Source organism: Manis pentadactyla, chromosome 8 (genome assembly GCF_030020395.1).
Source record: "Manis pentadactyla isolate mManPen7 chromosome 8, mManPen7.hap1, whole genome shotgun sequence".
In the NCBI taxonomy this organism is placed as follows: Eukaryota; Metazoa; Chordata; class Mammalia; order Pholidota; family Manidae; genus Manis; species Manis pentadactyla.
Window position 1 is genome coordinate 4,326,178 of NC_080026.1, and position 17,913 is coordinate 4,344,090.

The window sequence follows — 17,913 nt, forward strand, 5'->3', positions numbered from 1 at the left end:
TCCCTGTTTTCATAGAATATCTTTTTCCATTCCTTTGGTTTCAGTCTGTGGGTATCTTTAGGCCTAAGGTTAGTCTTTTGCAGGCAGCAAATAGATGGGTCTTGTTTTTTTTTATCCATTCAGGCACCCTAAGTCTTTTGATTGGAGCATTTAGTCCATTTACATTTAGAGTAATTATTGATAGGCATGTTCTTACTGCCATTTTGTTAATATTTTCTGTTTTTGTTATTCTCTGATGCTTTCTTCCTCTCATCCACTTCCCTTGTGCATTGTGACTTTCTTCAGTATTATGTGTTGATTTCCTTCTTTTTGTTTTTTGTGTATCCATTGTAAGTTTTTGGTTTGTGGCTACCTTGGAGTTCTTATATCACATCCTACATATATAGCAATGTATGATAAGTTGACAGTCACTTAAGTTTGAATGTATTTTAACAACACAACATTTTTTGTATATGATGTCTTCTTTTGCATTTTTTAATTTAGTGACTCCATTAACTAATTTTTTTTTTCTTTGACATATCTTCTTGTAGAGTAACATAAGCATGTATAGGTTTGAACAAACTACTAATTAAATTGCGTACACACATTAACAGAATAGGAATACAGCTACATAACAAAAGCAGACCTACAATTACCAGCCATATCCAGTGAAACCAAGAAAACCAGTTAGGCACCTTAGGCATTTGTGAAAACTTATCAATGATATGATGGATATTGTCTAACTGAATTTGAATAGTTTGAGAAAAATCAGACAAATTAAAACAACACATTCCTGGGAACTGTTCACATCCCATATGTTCTTTTAACAGTAGATAGTCTATAGTCGCATGATTTTGGAGCGCTGCAACTTGCACTTCTCCTAATTCTTGGTTGAGTTCCGACAATATAGACCCAGTCAAATTTGTTGTTTTACTGTATGCACAGGCCAGCTTAGATATCTCCTTCTTCATTCCCATGGCAAGTCCAGGAACCGGTGGGATGACTGCAGCTACAACTGCAACAGCACCAGGATGTTTGTTGAAAGTTTTTTGATGATCATCTTCTGGAATGACTCTTCCAGAGGATGTTGATGTTGGAAGTTCTTCTTCATATCATATCTTAATTCATTTTCTGGGTAGCCAAATTAGGCTTTGATCCTCTGTATAAACACAAACACACCCTTTGCCCACACTTTGATATGACCTTTATATCATTGTGAAGAACCTATTGGAGATCACCACACAGGAACTGCTTTTTTTTTCTTTTTTTTTAAGAGAAATAAATATTATCAGAGAAATGTACTTCCATAGCTGATCATCTGACACCCTTTAAAAGATCAAAATTAAGGATATGTAAAGCATGCATTAATTGTTGATTTGCAGTTAATTTTATCCTATCAGGGAGTAATTCCCCCCTTTTTTTGTTATCATTAATCTACAATTACATGAAGAATATTATGTTTACTAGGCTCTCCCCTACACCAAGTCCCCCCCACAAACCCCATTACAGTCATTGTCCATCAGCATAGCAAAATGTTATAGAATCACTACTTGTCTTCTCTGTGCCATTAACTAATTTATATATATATTGATTGTACTACTTTTATCTTTTTACCTTCATACTAGGTTTTAAGTGATTGATCTACATACAACCTCTGGCATATGTTTGCTTTTACCAGTAAAATTTTTGCTTTCATATTTTTTGCTTCTAATTTGGGTCTTTTCTTTTCCTCTTACACCCTTTACCATTTCTTGTAAGGCTGGGTTACTGGTGGCAAATTCATAACTTTTATTTGTCTATGAAGCTATTCATCTCCCATTCCATTCTGAATGATAACCTTGCTGGGTAGAGTTTTCTTGGTTGGAGGTTTTTTTTTCTCTTCAACACTTTGAATATATCTGCCATTCTCTTCTGGGCTGCAAAGTTTCTTCTGAAAAATAAGCTGATAGTCTTATGGGGTTTCCTCTGTAGGCAGTTCATTGCTTTTCTCTCTCTGTTTTTAAGATTCTTTCTTTGTCTTTGATCTTTGATATTTTAATTATGTGTCTTGGTGTGGACCTCCTTGAGTTTATCTTATTTTTGTTTCCCCCTGTTTCCTGGACCTGGATTTCTGTTTCTTTCCCTAGGTTAAGGAAATTTTCAGTTATTATTTCTTCAAATATGTTTTCTACTCCTTTCTCTTTTTCTTCTCCTTCTTGGACTCCTATAATGTTGATGTTTGGACATTTGATGTCCCAGAGCTCCTTTAATCTATCCTCATTTAATTTTATTCTTTTTTCTTCCTTCTGTTCAGCTTGTGTGCTTTCCATTACTCTGTCTTTCAAATCACTGATTCATTCTTTTGCATCCTGTAACCTGCTGTTAATTCCCAGTAGTGTATTTTACATTTCATTTATGGTATTCTTTATTGATGATCACTTCTTTTTTATATTTTCTATCTCTTTGTAGAGGTTCTCACTAAGTTCTTCCACTCTTCTCTCAATTCTAGTAAGAATCTTTGTAATAAGTAATTTGAATTCTTTATCTGGTAGCTTATAACACTTTCATTTAGTTATTTTTTTAAAGTTTTGTCATTTTTTTTGTTTTAAGCATATTCTTCTGTCTCCTCATTTTGTCTGACTTTCTGTGCTTGTTCTATGAACCAGTGTAGAGGGCTTCCTCTCCCAGCCTTGAAGGACTGGCCTCATGTAGGGAAGGTCCCCTGGGCAGATTGTGTGTGCCTGGTGCTCTAGGGTGGCTGGCTGGAGGCTGAATGTGTGTGAGATGGGGGTATCCTAGTATCAGGGCTCTCAGGATGTGTTGAAGGGGGGCACAGTAAGAAAGACCCAATCAGAGACGTTCCTAAGTGGATACCAATGGGGACCACACTGGCAGGAAGGCAGTGGGACCAGGTGCAGGTCCAGGAAAGCCCCACTCGTGCAGCTCTATGTCTGCTGTGTAGCAGAGGCTTGGGCATGCAGTGACCAATAGCTCCAGGGAATCCCTGTTCCACAGCTACTGCATAGTGCCCATGGTGCAGCAGTCGCCAGGGCATACCCTCCAGGAGTCGGTGGCAACTGGCTCTGTGCCCTCAGGGCAGCCATGGCCTGAATGCACTCTGGCTGATGCTTCTGGGTGTCTTAGAGTCAGGGAGACCTCCTAGATTAAGTCTGAAATGGGTGTGTGTGCTCCAACCCTGCTGCCCAAATCATTATCAATGTGAGGAAGGAGTCCAAGCAATGATGCTCACCAGACCTCTGTCCAGAGAGAGTTCCAGCCTTCCCGCACTAAAGAGCAGGTGCTTTAATTCATTGTTATTTTTTTACTTATTGTCTAAATGCACTTTAAAGTGTGGCTCTTTTTCTGTGCCCCAGGGCAGAGAATCTGTGAGCACCCTCCCCTCTGTAGGTGGTTGTGCTGGGGGTGGCGTTCCCTCCATTACTGAGTCTCCAGCTCTCCAGGTCTCAGTTCTTCCTCAGGGTGAAGTGCTCTGTGTGTGGGGGTAGATTCAGTGTGTAAGTGGGCGGGGGAGCATTCAAGCTCTGTGTCATCATATTCCCTGAAGTCTCATTCAGTTTTTTAGCCCATCCACTGAGGTTTTCTCAGTGACTGTATTTTTAGTTCTAAAATTTCCATTTGTTCTTTTTTGGATATTCTATTTCTTTGCTAAGATTTTCTCATTTTTCATGTATTTCCAATGTGTTTATAATTATATTTATGTAGCATCTCTGTAGCATTTTTATCATGGCCACTTAAAAATCCTTGTCAGAGAATTCCAGCATCTGTGTCATATCAGTGTTGGCATCTGTTGGTTGTCTTTTTTCATTCAAGTTAAAATTTCTTGGTTCTTGGCATGATGAGTGACTTTATAATACCCTGGATATTTTGGGTATTACAAGGCTCTGGACCTTATTTAAACCTCCTGTCTTAGCTGGCCTCCATCCTAGTGGGGAGGGAGGGTTCTGCTTGTTGTTGGGCAGGGGTGGGATCCCCATTCTCTATGTGCCCACAGGGGGAACTCTGGGTGTGGGGGGACGTCTCATCATCCTGGCAGGAGTGGGAGGGGAGCCTTTCCTGTGGTCTCTCCCCTGACACTACAGGCCAGTAACGGGGGGTGAGCTCTTACTGCTGGGGGTAGTAACAGTTCCAGCTTCCTATTGGGCACCTGCCGGCCCACCCAGCACAGAGACAGGGGTGCCTCATCACTGCCAGCTAGGGGTGGCAATCCAGGATCCCCACATGGACTCTAGCGGCACCGTCAGGAATGGGGAGGGTGGGCTCATTACTGCAGGTGGGCATGGAAGTGCTGAGCCCCACTCAGACTTTGGCGTGGGGTCAATTTTTTTTCTTTGGCTTGAGTAGGGCAATTATCGTCTCAAAGTTTTCTGTGCTAGGCCGCCCCTGTCCTGGTCCTGTGGCTACTACAGGGGCCAGACTCTCCTTAGGGCCCTGTTTGTCTGTGCCATGGATCCTTCTGGGTGGCCAGCTTCTCCAGTACCCAGTCTGGGATACACGCGGCAAAAAACAGCAAACCAGCCAACCCTGGGAACTCACTGACTTGCTGTTCCTCAAGGTCCCCGGCCGGGCAGCCTTCTCTCCACCTTTCAGAGTATTCTTATCTTTAGTTTATATGTAATATCCAGGGTTTTTAGTGTGTTTTGTAGAAGAAATGGGGAGAAATGCTTTTGCTCCATCTTGTGTGGAATTGAAAGGCAGATGGGTTTTAAAACTACAGCACGAGGGAACTGTCCCGTTGTTTCCGATTACCCCGTGGGGCTGGGTGGGGAAACCCAGTCAGGAAGCTTCTCTGTGGGGCCCAAATCAGGTGCGGCGTCCCCATCCCCCAGCCCCAGGCAGAGGGCGTCCTGGAGGCAGGCGTGGCTCACACACTCTCCCAGATGCCCGAGGAGCCGTGAGCCCCCGGAGGAGAGGGTGTCCCTGCTGGGGACTGCTGTCATACCCTGTCCGGCCTCCTCCACTCCTACAGGGTCTTTCCTTTTTTGACAGCCCAGGGTCAAGATAATCACTCTCCCCGATGCTGTCCGCCCCTGTGCTTACTCCGCAGGCCTCCCTCCCTTACTGTTTGGCCCCTGACATGCGGAGACCCTCTGATGTCCTTATCACAGTGGCCATTTAATTTTTTTCATGACCCCAAGCCCAGTCCAGGTCTATCGCTCATGATCCCTGAGCTGAGCTGGGTAGAACCAGTCTGGCCTGGTGGAAGCCCCAGGGAGCTGACTAGGCTTGTCGGGGTTGGGGGGCAGTATTGTGGGAACTATGTTTTGGAGACTCACAGCTGGGAAACGTGTTTGAAGTCACTTGGTTTCCTAAGCATGACCTGCGGGTGCCCCAAGGCCCCCAATTGGTAAAGATCTGAGGGAGATGAGCATCACGGCCAACACAGTTAGAGCTTCTCCCTTTCACCCAACCCTCAAATCCAGGGGACTCTAAATGAAAAAGAACAGAATTCAGGATTAAAGTAAATAAAAGATTAGCATCTGTTTTAACTACCTGGGTGATTTGAATATTCAGCTCTTCCCAGTGGAATGCCAGAGGATTTTCAGGAAAAGTAATGAAGATTATCCATATTTGTAGAAGACTTTAAGTTTGTTAAGCAATTATGTCCATCAGCCAGGGCCTGGAGCTGGCACAGGTGAGGGGAGGAGAGCTCGTGGGTAGGCTCTTTTCACAAAGCAGGGCTGGGCTGGGGGCCAGGAGGCCTGGGTATGACGTCTGCCTTTTCCCCTGAGTCCTTCTGTTGTGTGACTTTGGGTGATTTTTCTGCCATCTCTGGATTTGGCCTTGACATTGGTCATCAAAGGCAGTTGGACATGTAGTCTTCAAACCTAATGTTCTGGGAGCCTTAAACTTGACTCTTTTAAAATTCTTCAGTAGATTCCTGTGGATATTAAATCAAGTCCCAACAAAAAGGGCCTCTTGGGAGCCCAGAAATAGACTTGTGCATTTATGTTCAATGAATCTTTGACAAGGGTGTCAAGAGTACACAATAGAGAGGATACTTTCTTCAGTAAATGGTGTTGGGAAACTGGATATCCCCATACAAGAGTGGGCCTGGACCCCTATCTTATACCACTCACCAAAACTTGACGTGGATTGAAGACTTAAATGTAAGACTTGGAACTGTATAACCCCTAGAAGAAAACAGGGAAAAATCTCATTGACAGTGGTTTTGGCAATGATTTCTTTGGCATGACAACAAAAACATATGTAACAAAAGCTAAAATAAACAAGTGGGACCACATCAAAGTAAAAAGTTTCTGCACAGCAAAGGAAACGATCAACAAAATTCAAAGGAAACCTATGGAAGGGGAGAAACATTTGCAAACCATATATCTGATAAAGGGTTAATATTGAAATATGTAAGGAACCCATACAACTCAATAGCAAAAAATCCAAATAATCTGATAAAAAATGGGGCAAAGGTCTGAAATAGACATTTTTTTTCAAAGAAGACATACAATGGCTAACAGGTATGCAGAAAGGTGCTCAATGACACTAATGATCAGGGGAAATGCAAATCACAGTCACAGTGAGATATCACCCTACACCTTTTTAGAGTGGCTAATATAAAAAAGACAAGAGATAACAAATGTTGGTAAGAAAAGGGAACACTTATACACACTGATGGGATTGTAAATTGGTATAGCCATTACGGAAAATAGTATGGCAGTTCATCAAAAATTTAAAAATAGAAGATCTTGAAGAGACCTCTGCACCCCCATGTTCATTACAGTGTTATTCACAGTAGCCAAGACAGGGAGTCATCCTGAGGGTCCTTTGATATATGAATGGATAAAAAAAAATGTATCTGATTAAGAAATGGGGCAAAGACTGAAATAGACTGAAATATTTATATATATGAATATATAATTATATATGTGATATATATATATATATATATATATATATATATATATATTATTCAGCCTTAAAAGGAAAGAAATCCTGTTGTTCATGACAACATGGATGGAGCAGGTGGGGGAAATGGGGAGATGTTAAACAAGGGTACAAACTTTCAGTTGTAAGATGAATAGATTCTGAGGATCTAATGCACTAAATAATATTTTATTATATACTGGAAATGTGCTGAGACAGTAGATCTTAAATATTCTTACCACACATGCAAAAGGTAACGATGTGAGGTGATGAATGTGTTAATTAACTTGGTGGTAAATATTTCACAATGTATATGTGAAATCAAATCCTTGCATTGTACACTTTAGGTATATACAAATTCATTTGTCAATTATTTCTCAGTACATCTGGAAAAAAAGAAAGAACAAAGGAATATGAGATTAGAAAGATGAAAAGATATAATAACAGGTGTGGAAGACATCAAAACAAGAATAAATTATTATATGCAGCTGTATGGCAACACTTTTGAAAATGTACAGAAATTATAAATTAGAAAAGTTGATCCAGGCATCAGGTTTCAAAGCTCCCCAGGTGATTCTAATGTGCAACCACAGTTGAGACTCTTGGGGGGTCTAGAATCCAGTCAAAGCATACAGATTTGTCAGGGCCAATAATATTTTGTACAGTTCTGGGGACACATAACACTTATAACAATTAAAAGATCGATATTTATAACAGATAAAGAGCTCCTGCAAATAAAACAGAAATAATCTAAATGTATCCAAATATGCAAAGTATTTCAGTTGGGCAATCACAGGAGAGGAAATCTTAAAAAAAATAAGCAAATGCAAAGAGGTTCAACTTCACTAGTAGTTAGGGAAGGAAAAATGAAAGTGACAGTGACTTCACTCATCAGATGGGCAGTAATTAAACAAAACAGAACAACCGTCCTTGGAAAGATTTGTTGGGAAGGGCATTCCTGTATATTGTTAGTGGGAGTGTGACTTCTTATTGCATTTTTGGAAAATCAATATGACAGTATCCACTTGAAATCCCATACCTGGACTCTGACCTACATACATATATTTACTGAGGAATTGTTTATAGTGGCAACAAAAAGTTAACAGGAAGCAGATGATAAACAGGAAGCAAATGGAATGGTTGAGTAATCAGATACTCTCTCGTCATAGGATAGCAGCACCTACTGAATATAATGGATTAGACACCTACCTGTTCACCTGGAGGCATTCCATTGTACGCACTGGCCTCCAGTGTGTGTCTGTTTCTGTCTTTTTCCTCCTTTTCCCCGTTTGCTGTGTTGTTCCGTCATGCTTATGGTTCCTAGAATATTCCAGGCCCTGCCACGCCTCTGGGCCTTGCCTGGAGTGCGGGCCCAGCTTGCCACCTTGCTGATGCCTGCTTACGGCTCACATCCCAGAGGTGTCCGGTAAGCCCTCCCGACCTCCCCACCCCCGTGGGGAGAGGGGCCATGGTTTGTTCACCCTCAGGTGCTCCGTCCCCAGGCCCGGAGGGGGGTGGGGCGGCGGGGCTGGGATGGAGCTGCAGGTGGCCATTGCCTGCAGAGGGTGGGCTGACCGCTGGGAGTTGGGCTGTGAGTGAAGAGGCGGGTGGAAACTTACTGTCTGCTTCCCCGGACTTGGTCTTAGGAAATGTCGGTTAACTTAAAAGGGACAGACCTAATGTTATATTCTCTGTTACCAAAATATTTTTGAGTGATGTGCAGTGCTTTAGAGAGGCTAGAGGCAGGCGGGTGAGCCTTTCCCACTCTGCCCGGGGCTTTCCGGGCTTTGGCACTGCCAAGTCCTGTGTCCCAAGCAAGCCCTGGCAGCTGGTGGCCCTGCAGCTGGACCACCTGGGGGCACCTCGTCTCCCTCCCTAGAGTCCAGCTCTCTGTGAGCAGCGAGGTCAGCTGGAAGGAGCTTTCTAGGGGAGAGTGGCACGGGGCTCGACACAGCCAGGTCCGCCAGATTCCCGCCACGGCTAGTGGGTCATTGCAAACAATGCATTTAACTTCACGAGCCTCCGTGATATACAAAACGGGCATAGAAGTCTTAAATAAGGTAATGCGAATTTTCAGTGTGGGGTGAGGAGGTTGGAGGGAGAGCCTCTACCTCTAGTGAGCACAGGGAGGGTCCAGGCACTATGGTTTAACCCTCACAGCCTCGGGGGTGGGAGCCCACATGACTTCCGCTGGACAGACAAGTGGACCGAGGCTCAGGGAGGTTAAGCCCCAGGCCAGGGCCAGGCACATGCAGGGGCAGGGCTGAGCAGCTCTTGGGACCCCCTGTGCTCTGAGGGTGGTCCTTTTCTCTGGGACCAGGCCCCCCCACAATGACGGGGCCGTCCTGCTGGGGAGCCCGCATGGTGGGGGGTGATGTGGAGGAGGCCACGCTGGCCCTGTGGCTGCACGAAGGGGCTGCCGTCCTCCTGGAGTCACGAGCGGTCACTGGGAGTTCTGGGACACAGGCGGCAGGCTGCTCTGTGGGCCGGGAAGCCATAGCCAGGACTGCGGGGCTCTGCCCTGGTCCTGGTGCGGGATGGTGCAGGCCGGGAGCACAGCAGGGCACCTCGCCTGCCCTGTCATGCTGCACTGTGTTCTTGGGGCCTCCCCAGGGGCGCTGTGCCCGGAGGGTCAGCCTGGGCCCACATGGCCCTTGGCACACCTTGGATGTCACAGACCGTTGATGGAATAATGGCGGTTGGATGAGGGACTTGGAAACTGAGGACTTGATCTGAATTTGGAAAGAAAGACATTACCCCCTACCTTCCACAGGAGGAGCACATGCCTCTCGGCTGCTCTGACAGCTGTTTTGCACAATATACAATTTCTTTGCATAACAGACAGAATAATCTCATTTTCTCACTGGCTACACAGCTTAGCTTTCAATCAATTATTTCCAAATACATGAAAAAAAAAGTCTCCATGTCACATCTCTGCCTGCTCAGTGCTCCGTTTTCCCTGTAGAGGAATTTGCAAATCAATTGCTTTAACAATACTTTCCACAAATTACCTTCCAATGCCTGTGATGTCACCCACGGTTAATGTGCTCCTGATAAATAATGCATCAGGAAGTGGCGAGGCTTTCTCTCCTCGCCTGAGTGCAGTGAAGGAGACAGAGTGTTCTTGTGTGGAGAAACCCGGCTTCAGCCCTGGGGCTGGGGCTTGGGGCTGGGCGCCGGGAGGCGGGGAGGTGGAGGCCCGCTGGTCTGCACCCACTGTCTGGCTTGGCCTGCGCAAGACCCTGCAACCTGTGCCTCAGCTTCTGCGCCGGGATACGGGGCAAGTTAGTCATGCATCTCTCCAGCCTTACTGAGGGCCGATGGCTCCATGCAGGAGCTGGCCATGGGAGAGGTGGTGCTGTGGCCCAACGGGGAGGCAGTGCCTTTTGGCTCCTAGTCCTTGAGAACAGCAGAGAGTGGCTGAGAAGCAGACAGCTTTGCCAGGGCTGGCCAAGCTCCAGCCCAAGGAGCCCCAGGGATCTGCATCCCTGAGCTGGCCATCCCGTGTGCAGGGTTAGGGACCCAGCACACAGGGCTCAGGAGCTCCTGCAGGAGCTGTGGCCTTGGGGGAGCGCTGTGTGTCCCCACGGTCAGGCAGCACCTGGCTTGGGCAGGGGTGGGAGGGCTGAGGGCCAGGGCCTGGGCCTGTGGCTGGACTTTATGTAGTTCCTTCATCAGATGCTGTATGCTGTGTGCACGTGAGTGCAACGTGCGTGTGCAATCACTCCATGAGTGAGATGGGGTGGGCAGTGCATTCTGGACTGGGGCCCTCCACAGCAGGGGCCTCAGGACCCTGGATGGGCCATTCTCTGGTGCTATAGAATTTGCCTGCAGGAATAAAGTTTATTTTTTCCTGTGTGACAATTACTAGTGTATTTATAGCTAAAGTGTATTTTGACATTGCAAGCTAGGATTGTGAAGTTTCTAGAAAATCAAAAGAAACTGCAGTACAGTTTTTGACAGCAACCACACACCAAAGGTCTGGATGTGGCCCAAGCTCCCAGGTGCACAGACAAAAGACCTGGGTCCGGGGTTGCCTGGGTCACCCCACACGCAAGACTCAGGTTCCTGTCATCATTTAACCAGGGCCCTGGGGAGGGGCCCACAAAATCTCTTAATTAAGCAGTTGCACTGTGTCTGATTCATGTCTTGGGGTGCACCCCACAGGGGGGAAGCTGTCTGCAGGGCTGCACAGGTGCAGGAGGGAGAAGCCTCTGACTTCCCAGGGGCTCTGCTAGGAGAGGACTTTGGGTTGAGCATGAAGGGCAGGAAGGGTGCGTGGAAATTCCTGAGGCTTGGAGAGTGGGGAGAGAGTGGCCGGCATCTGGGGAAGGGTGGCCTGGAGCAGGAGGTGGGGGGGCGGTGGGCGGTGGGGCAGGCTGCCTGTGGCAGGCCGAGGAGTCCTTGTTCCCTCCGGCAGTGGCTTCCCCTGGGTGTGCATCTTGAAATGCCAACTGCAACGGTGCAGTTGGGGTAGCAGTGAGCAGGGCTGGCGGTTAGGGCTGCACACCCAGGAGGTCCGTGGGGATGGGGACAGTCAGAGGCTCTGCGAGGTCCTGATGGCCTTCAGACCTAATGAAAAATGTTCCCCAGATACAGGGCCACCACTTTTATTTTGTAATTCATTATTAACATAACACAGAAGAGGGTTTTGTGGAACCCGCTCGGGGAGGGTGGCGGGTAGCGAGGAGCCGCTGACCTGTCCCTTGTTTCTCCTGAGCTGCTCCGGCTGGCTTCTGGCCCTTCTGAAAACAGCTTGCCTGATGCCAGGGTACCGGGCTGACTCAGGGTGACCCAGCCCCTCCAGGCTCTTGCAGTGAGACCGTGTGAGGCCCCTTGGACAGGTCACTGCCCTCCCTGCATGGCTGTTTGCTTCAGCACCCAGGACTCAATGAGCTCATGGTCTCTGCAGGTCCAAAACACTTGCATTCTAGACTGTGCCTCCTGGGTGGCGGGGATCATGTCTCCTCTTGGGCCTGCCTTAGGTGCTTAGGACACTCTTAGAAGACCCAGGCCGCCTGCGGGTTCTCTTAGTGGGTGGCAGTGGGGGGCGGCTGCATGGGAGACAGCATCCGAGCCTACTTTCTGGTGGGGCTCGGGTCTCTGGCTGACAGTAGATGACAGTGGGCAGTTCAGGTGCTCCACCAGGAGTGTCCTGTGCATACGCTCTTCATCGTAAGTAGAGCAACTGGCTTGACTCAGGTGTTCAGGCTCCAAACCACTTGCAGAATCCCAGGACCCAGCCCCGGGAGAAGGGAGGTCCCTGTGAGTGGCAGACTGAGGCAGACAAGCCTCAGTGCAGGGGATAAGGGAGGTGTGCTTGCAAGGTCCATGCAGAGAGCGCTGGGGTTCCATTCCATCATTTAATTCAGCACTGACATCTGGGGAGTGGCTGGTGGGCCCGGCATGAGCTGTGCTTGCTACAATTCCAGGATGATTAGTGAGAGTTGTTTTCTCTGCTTCCTGGCCCAGAGTCTGGGCCAAGGTGGTGCAGATAAAACTCCCCTGGAAGGTTGCTTAACGGCCAGTGTAGATGGTGGCACACTATGCATCTTAAAATGTGATTGCAAAATCAATAAGCCAATTACAGCAGATCAGTCTTTGCCTGCCCAGAGCTGCCTGCAAAGCCGGGTTGCTAGTTGCTGCATCGGGTGGCCGTGTAGCTCACACCACAGGGTGGACAGCTGGGGGAAGTCTGCCCTGGAGGTTTCCTTTCTCTCCTGGGGAGCCCTACCCCCATCTTCTGGCTGCCACAACAGAAAAGCAGCTGCAAATCTCTTTTGCATTAGGTGCTGGAGATGGGGATGGTGGGTACGCACTGGTTTGAGCCCCTGGGGAGAGCTCCTCTATTACCACTACATCTTAGCCACCCCCTCTGAACTAAGCACTGGTATCATCATTTCGCGTGAGGGTCCATCAGTGTTCCTTGATGCAGACTGAACCTGCTCAAAACGGCTCAAAAAACACCCCACCACCATCTGTTTGGCCGCCATCTGTCTGCTGGGTGGGTCGTCTGGTCTGGGCTGGGTGAGACTAACCTTGGCTGGGCTCGGCTAAGCTGGCTCCTGCATCTTTGGTCAGCTGGTGGGTTCACTGGGGGCCTGTTGGTCCAGAGTGGCCCCCTGCCCAAGTCTGGAGGTCTGATGGCTGTTGGCTAGGTTGGCGGGGGTGATGGTGTGTCTCACTCCAGCAGGCTAGCCTGGGCCTGATTCTGTGCTGGTCTGAGAGCAGCAAGGATGGAAGCTGGAAGGTGTCTTCGGGTCTAGACCCAACGTGGGTACGATGTCACGGTGCTCAAACAAACCTTTAGGCCAGTCCAGAATCATGGGAGGGGCTGTGAAGGACGGTGGCCATGTTTATAATCTCCCACTCCAGGAAGCTGAGGCTTGGAGACCTTAGCAGCTTGCCAAGGGCACACAGCAGGAACTGGCACCCAGCCTGTGCTTGCCCAGTACTGTGTGTGGTGTGCAAACCTGGCAGGGAGCCTCCGCTCTTTAAGAGAGCAATGCTCAGCTCAGGTAAATGCATCTGGAATATGGAATTTGGGGCAGCAAGGGCTGGTGGTGGGTGGGGGCTTGGGGGATGGACGGATGGCAGGGTTTCACATTGCTGAGCACGGAGAGCACCTACCACTGTGTGGCTGCTGAGGTCCACCTGGCTATGACGCGTGATGCATTGGCCCCCAGGTGAAGGGCTTCTGTTCTCCACTATTGCTACTGACCATCATCTCTATTGGATCCCCCTTTCTTCCTCGTTCTGTTGTGCGGGGTGGGGAGCGTGTATGCATGTGTCTTCCATCGGAAGCTATGTTTCATCTTTTTGGAAGGAATGGGTTTAAAAAGATAAATTCATGTCAAATAGATTTCTGTTTGCAGTGCTCACAGCTGGTATTCGCTTCCACATTTCTAAATAATAAACTGAGGCTGCTATTTCTTGATTGGCCAGCTGTAAACACTGCCCTTGCCTGCAGTGGAAGCTGGGGAGTCTGGGCTCCGCAGACCTCGGTGTTGGCCCTGATCGCCCTCCTTGGGCACGTTTTTATCACGACTTTTGGTTAAATCAATAGAATTTATTTTACTATGACAGCAAAGTTTGCTTACTGCTAAGTGAATTGACTATGATGTTGTTTGCTGAACTTACTATGTACATATTTTCCTTTATTTGGTTTTCTATGTCCCTAAATTTATTTTTCCTAAATATTTAACCAGATCTATTATATCTGAATCAATATTATTTTCCAAATAGTCAAATTGCCAATCGATCGATTTCCTTTTCTCCCGGGCGCTCCCACATGGGCTTGCCGGCTCCCGGTCACTCCCCAGACCCGTGTGCAGCCTGCCCTCCAAGAGCGTCCCCTCGCAGTGCGCTCTGGACGGAGTCCCTATGACTTCCTCTCCTGCTTCACACCATCACTGTACGGACTCATGTCCTCTAATAGCTTACTAAGTTATTAGAAGTAGATGTTTAGAGTCCCTGATCATCTGAAAATAATTCCCAAAGGCAGACTTATAGGCATGGGTTTGCAATGAAAAGGATTCACTGAGGAAATACTTCTCTCAGGAGAAGCTGGGAGGGGAGTCACGATAGTGGGTGTCTTCCCAGTGGGTTTCAACCCCAAGCAAGTTCACTATGGATTCAATGTGACCAAAGAAATTGACAGCAAAATGTTCTTGGGGGTGAAAGCGTTATACCCAACTTTATTTCCAGGTGGCAGGTCAGTCACTAGAATCCCATTCACTCAGAGCGAGTCTGCAGGCAGCAAGTCAGTCTCTGCCTCTGGGCCCCTCTGTCCACACAGCCATCCTCTGGGCGTCTCTGCACAGTTGTCCTACACAGCCATCCTCTGGGCCTCTGTCCTTGGCACTGCCACCACTCTAGCCTCTGCTCTGCTCTCCTGCAGCCTTGCAGCCCTGCCACCATGTCATGCCCAGAGCACTAGGCAGAGTTCTTTTTATAGAGTCAACAGCCATGTATTGCCCACAGGTGTGCAGTGAGCTATTCAACCATGGCCAGGTGAGAATCCTGGCCACTGGAACTCTCATTTTATCCACAGTGGGGCAGGGAAGAAAGACCCAGGCAGGATCCATATCCAGTGAGTGCCAGTCCCAACCTGGTCAGGGAGCCCTGGGGTGGGGGTTACACCCAGAGCTTGTCCTGCTGAGGCAATCACTTGCTGTAAGTCCCCTGTAGGCAGGCAGGGGTGGGTGTGGGGGAACTTTAGCCCCAGGTGTTCATCTGGGCCTTAGGGTAGCCACTGGAGACCACTGTGGTATGAGCCATTGGGAACCAAGCACACAGCAGCTGGTGCCACAGGACTGGAGGAGGTGGTGTTGGGAGCCTGGACTGACCACCGCTGTCCTTTGTCATGGACTCACACTTGATGGGCAATTTGGCAGCTGAATCAGGAAGGCCCAGTGTTCAGGGCAGGAATACAGATCATTAGAGGTGTCCACACGGTGTTGAAAGGGCTAAAAAAGCAATTTCTAAGTGGGCCTCTTGGAATGATTTTCAGAACGATTCAGAACTTCCCATAGGTAGCTTCCGCCCCCTCCTCCCCCACAGCACCTCTGCTACTCTGGCAGCCCGGGTCTGGGGTCCCTTCTACCACGGAGACCGTCTCTGCCGCACCGGGAGCCAGACATCGACCCTCATGTCTTCCTTCCAGGCTCAGAGTCACAGAGAAAGAAGCCACCTCTCCCACCGCCACTGCTGGTGTCACAGCAAAGAAGCAGGAAGGAATCCGGGGAACTGTTAGAGGAAAACATCCCCTTCTTAACCAGGGCTGATGGCCAGAAGCTGTGTGAAAACTGCATCCCACCAACGCAGAACCCAACACACATCCAGGACCCAAGCTGTGAGCAAGTCTAGGAAATAGTTTTACTCGTGTGACTTTGCAGAGAGAAGGAGGGCGCTGGGGGCTGAGAGGGCAACATGAACCCTGTACAGCTGGGTATAAAATTCTAGATTATGTGAATTTTTTTTTCCTGAGAATTTTGAAGGCATTGTTCCATTAGCTTCTAATTTCTGGTTTCATTGTTGAAAAGCCCTAACACCTTTCAAATTCCTTAATAAACACACTCTTTTAATCTCCCTGTTGGAAGCTCCGAGGTCTGCTCTTCTGGCGTTCTAAGTCGGGATGATGACAGATGTCAGTGTGGGTTGTTTTTCTTTCATGCACTGGGCGCACAGTGTGCCCTTTCCATGTGAACCCTGACCTGTGCTATGGACTGAAATTTGTGTCACTTCTCAAATCAAATGGTGAAACCTTGCCACCAGTGTGATGGGACTAGGAGGTGGGGCCTTTGGGAGGTGCTTAGGCCGTGACAGTGGAGCCCCCATGAACAGGATTAGGGCCCTTATGAAAGACCTCAGGGAGCCCCTTCACACCTCTGCGACGTGGGGCAGTGTGAAGACATGTTGGTGGACTGGAAGCGGCGCTCACCAGATGCTGAATCTGCCGATGCGTCCTGACCTTGGACCTCTCAGGCTCCAGAACTGTAACAAATAAATGTCTGTTGTTTACAAGCCCCCTAGTTTACTGTCATTTTTGTTACAGAATGAGCTAAGACAATCTGAGAAACTTTTACTATCATTTCATTGATAAGTTCCCTCTCCTGTCCTTTTCATTCTCTATTTCTGGATAGTGTATTAGTTAGATGGTGGGTTTTCTGAACTGACCCTTTCTTTTCTCTTCTTGCTCCACATTTTGTCTTTTTGTTCTACTTGTTCCAGCCTTTATTAATTTCCAAGAGTTCTTTGTGCATCTACTACTTTTCCCACAAGACTCTGTTCCTGTTCTGTGCCTGCAACATCTTTCCAATTTACATTTCTTCCTTCTTTTTTGTTTTGTTTTCATTTTTCTCTGTTAGAGGATTGCCTCAAATGTTTGGCGACATGACTGCCAATTCATATTTAAAAGGACACACACAAAGCCAGGAGGGAGCCCTTGGGCCATGTGTGGGGCTTTGCTAGTGGACAGGGGGCAACAAGACCTCCCCATCGGGGTCCCCAGACATCAGGCCTTGGGGTCTCTTTTCTGAACAGTGACCCTCTCTTGGACGGGAGCCCCAGGAGGGCTGGGGCTTGGTTCTGAGTGTGAGCTTTCCCTCATTCTGCTTTCTTCTGCTCCTCACACCCATGCTCCTCTGTGCTTGGAACCCCATGGTCTGGAGCTACTGGCTTAATTTCTCCAGAAACAAACCTCCAGTGTTTGGAGGGGAGATGAGTTGAGGCATTCCTGGCTGGAGAGGTGTTGGAGGGGCCTCTGGAGCAGAGGGTATGGCCATCTGGAAGAACACAGCTGCGGCTTCAGGGCCTGGGCAGGCTCCTCCTCCACCAGGCTGTGGCTGCTCAGAGGTTCCCATTTAGTCAGCTTATGTTTGGCTCTCTAGGCATTGACAGAGTGCAGGATGTGGTGCAGTTCCTTGCAGTGTTGGTGCTGGGTGGGGATGGGGCTGGACAGTAGGCAAGTTGCTGTGCAGCTGGGCTTCCACACTGTTGGGGGGCCAGGTCTCGGGAGGTGGGTGCCAGACAGGCTGTGCACTGGCCCTAGAGGAGGGCTATTCCTGAGCGTGAGGCTTACTGGGTGCCGTCAGCAGCAGGACGTTTGGAGTTTGGTACAGGAGAAAGCACAAAGAGCTCTATAAAGAGCGCAAGCCCTGCCCTTCTCCTCCCCCACCCCCGGCTGGCAGAGCCGTCACGGGGGCCACCTCCTACCTCTTCAGGAAAACCTGCAGCAGCAGTGGGTGAGCTCACCAGGCCAGTCCTAGTTCACAGGCTCCTGGAGCATAATGAGAATTTTCTCCCTTTGGGTCAGGTTTGCATCAGTTAGGACAGGAGCATGTTGGTGGACCCTGGGCCTCTCTGAACATCTAATAGAGCAGAATCAGCTCAGGGCAGACCCCCCGACCCCATCAGACCATCTATGCCTCAGGTTAAGGCCCCTGAGGTTAAGTTCTCTGGCACTTGTTGCACAACTTCTTTGTATGAATTTTCTATGCTGTGTAACAAATCACCACGCACTCTGCAGCGTTAGTGGCTCACAGTTCTTCGGGTCAG

At 48.4% G+C, this 17,913-nt stretch overlaps 2 long non-coding RNA genes across 2 annotated transcripts; one reads left to right on the forward strand and one right to left on the reverse strand.

The window, feature by feature from the left end:
* Positions 1-4,841: 4,841 nt before the first annotated feature.
* LOC118911788 (uncharacterized) lies at positions 4,842-13,108 on the reverse strand. Its single transcript, XR_005024590.2, has 3 exons — positions 12,894-13,108; positions 7,095-7,241; positions 4,842-6,110 (listed from the first exon to the last, which is right to left on the reverse strand). It is a non-coding gene; the product is annotated as an uncharacterized LOC118911788 (long non-coding RNA).
* A 120-nt stretch (positions 13,109-13,228) lies between these two features.
* LOC118911787 (uncharacterized) lies at positions 13,229-16,382 on the forward strand. Its single transcript, XR_005024589.2, has 2 exons — positions 13,229-13,373; positions 15,521-16,382. It is a non-coding gene; the product is annotated as an uncharacterized LOC118911787 (long non-coding RNA).
* Positions 16,383-17,913: the final 1,531 nt, after the last annotated feature.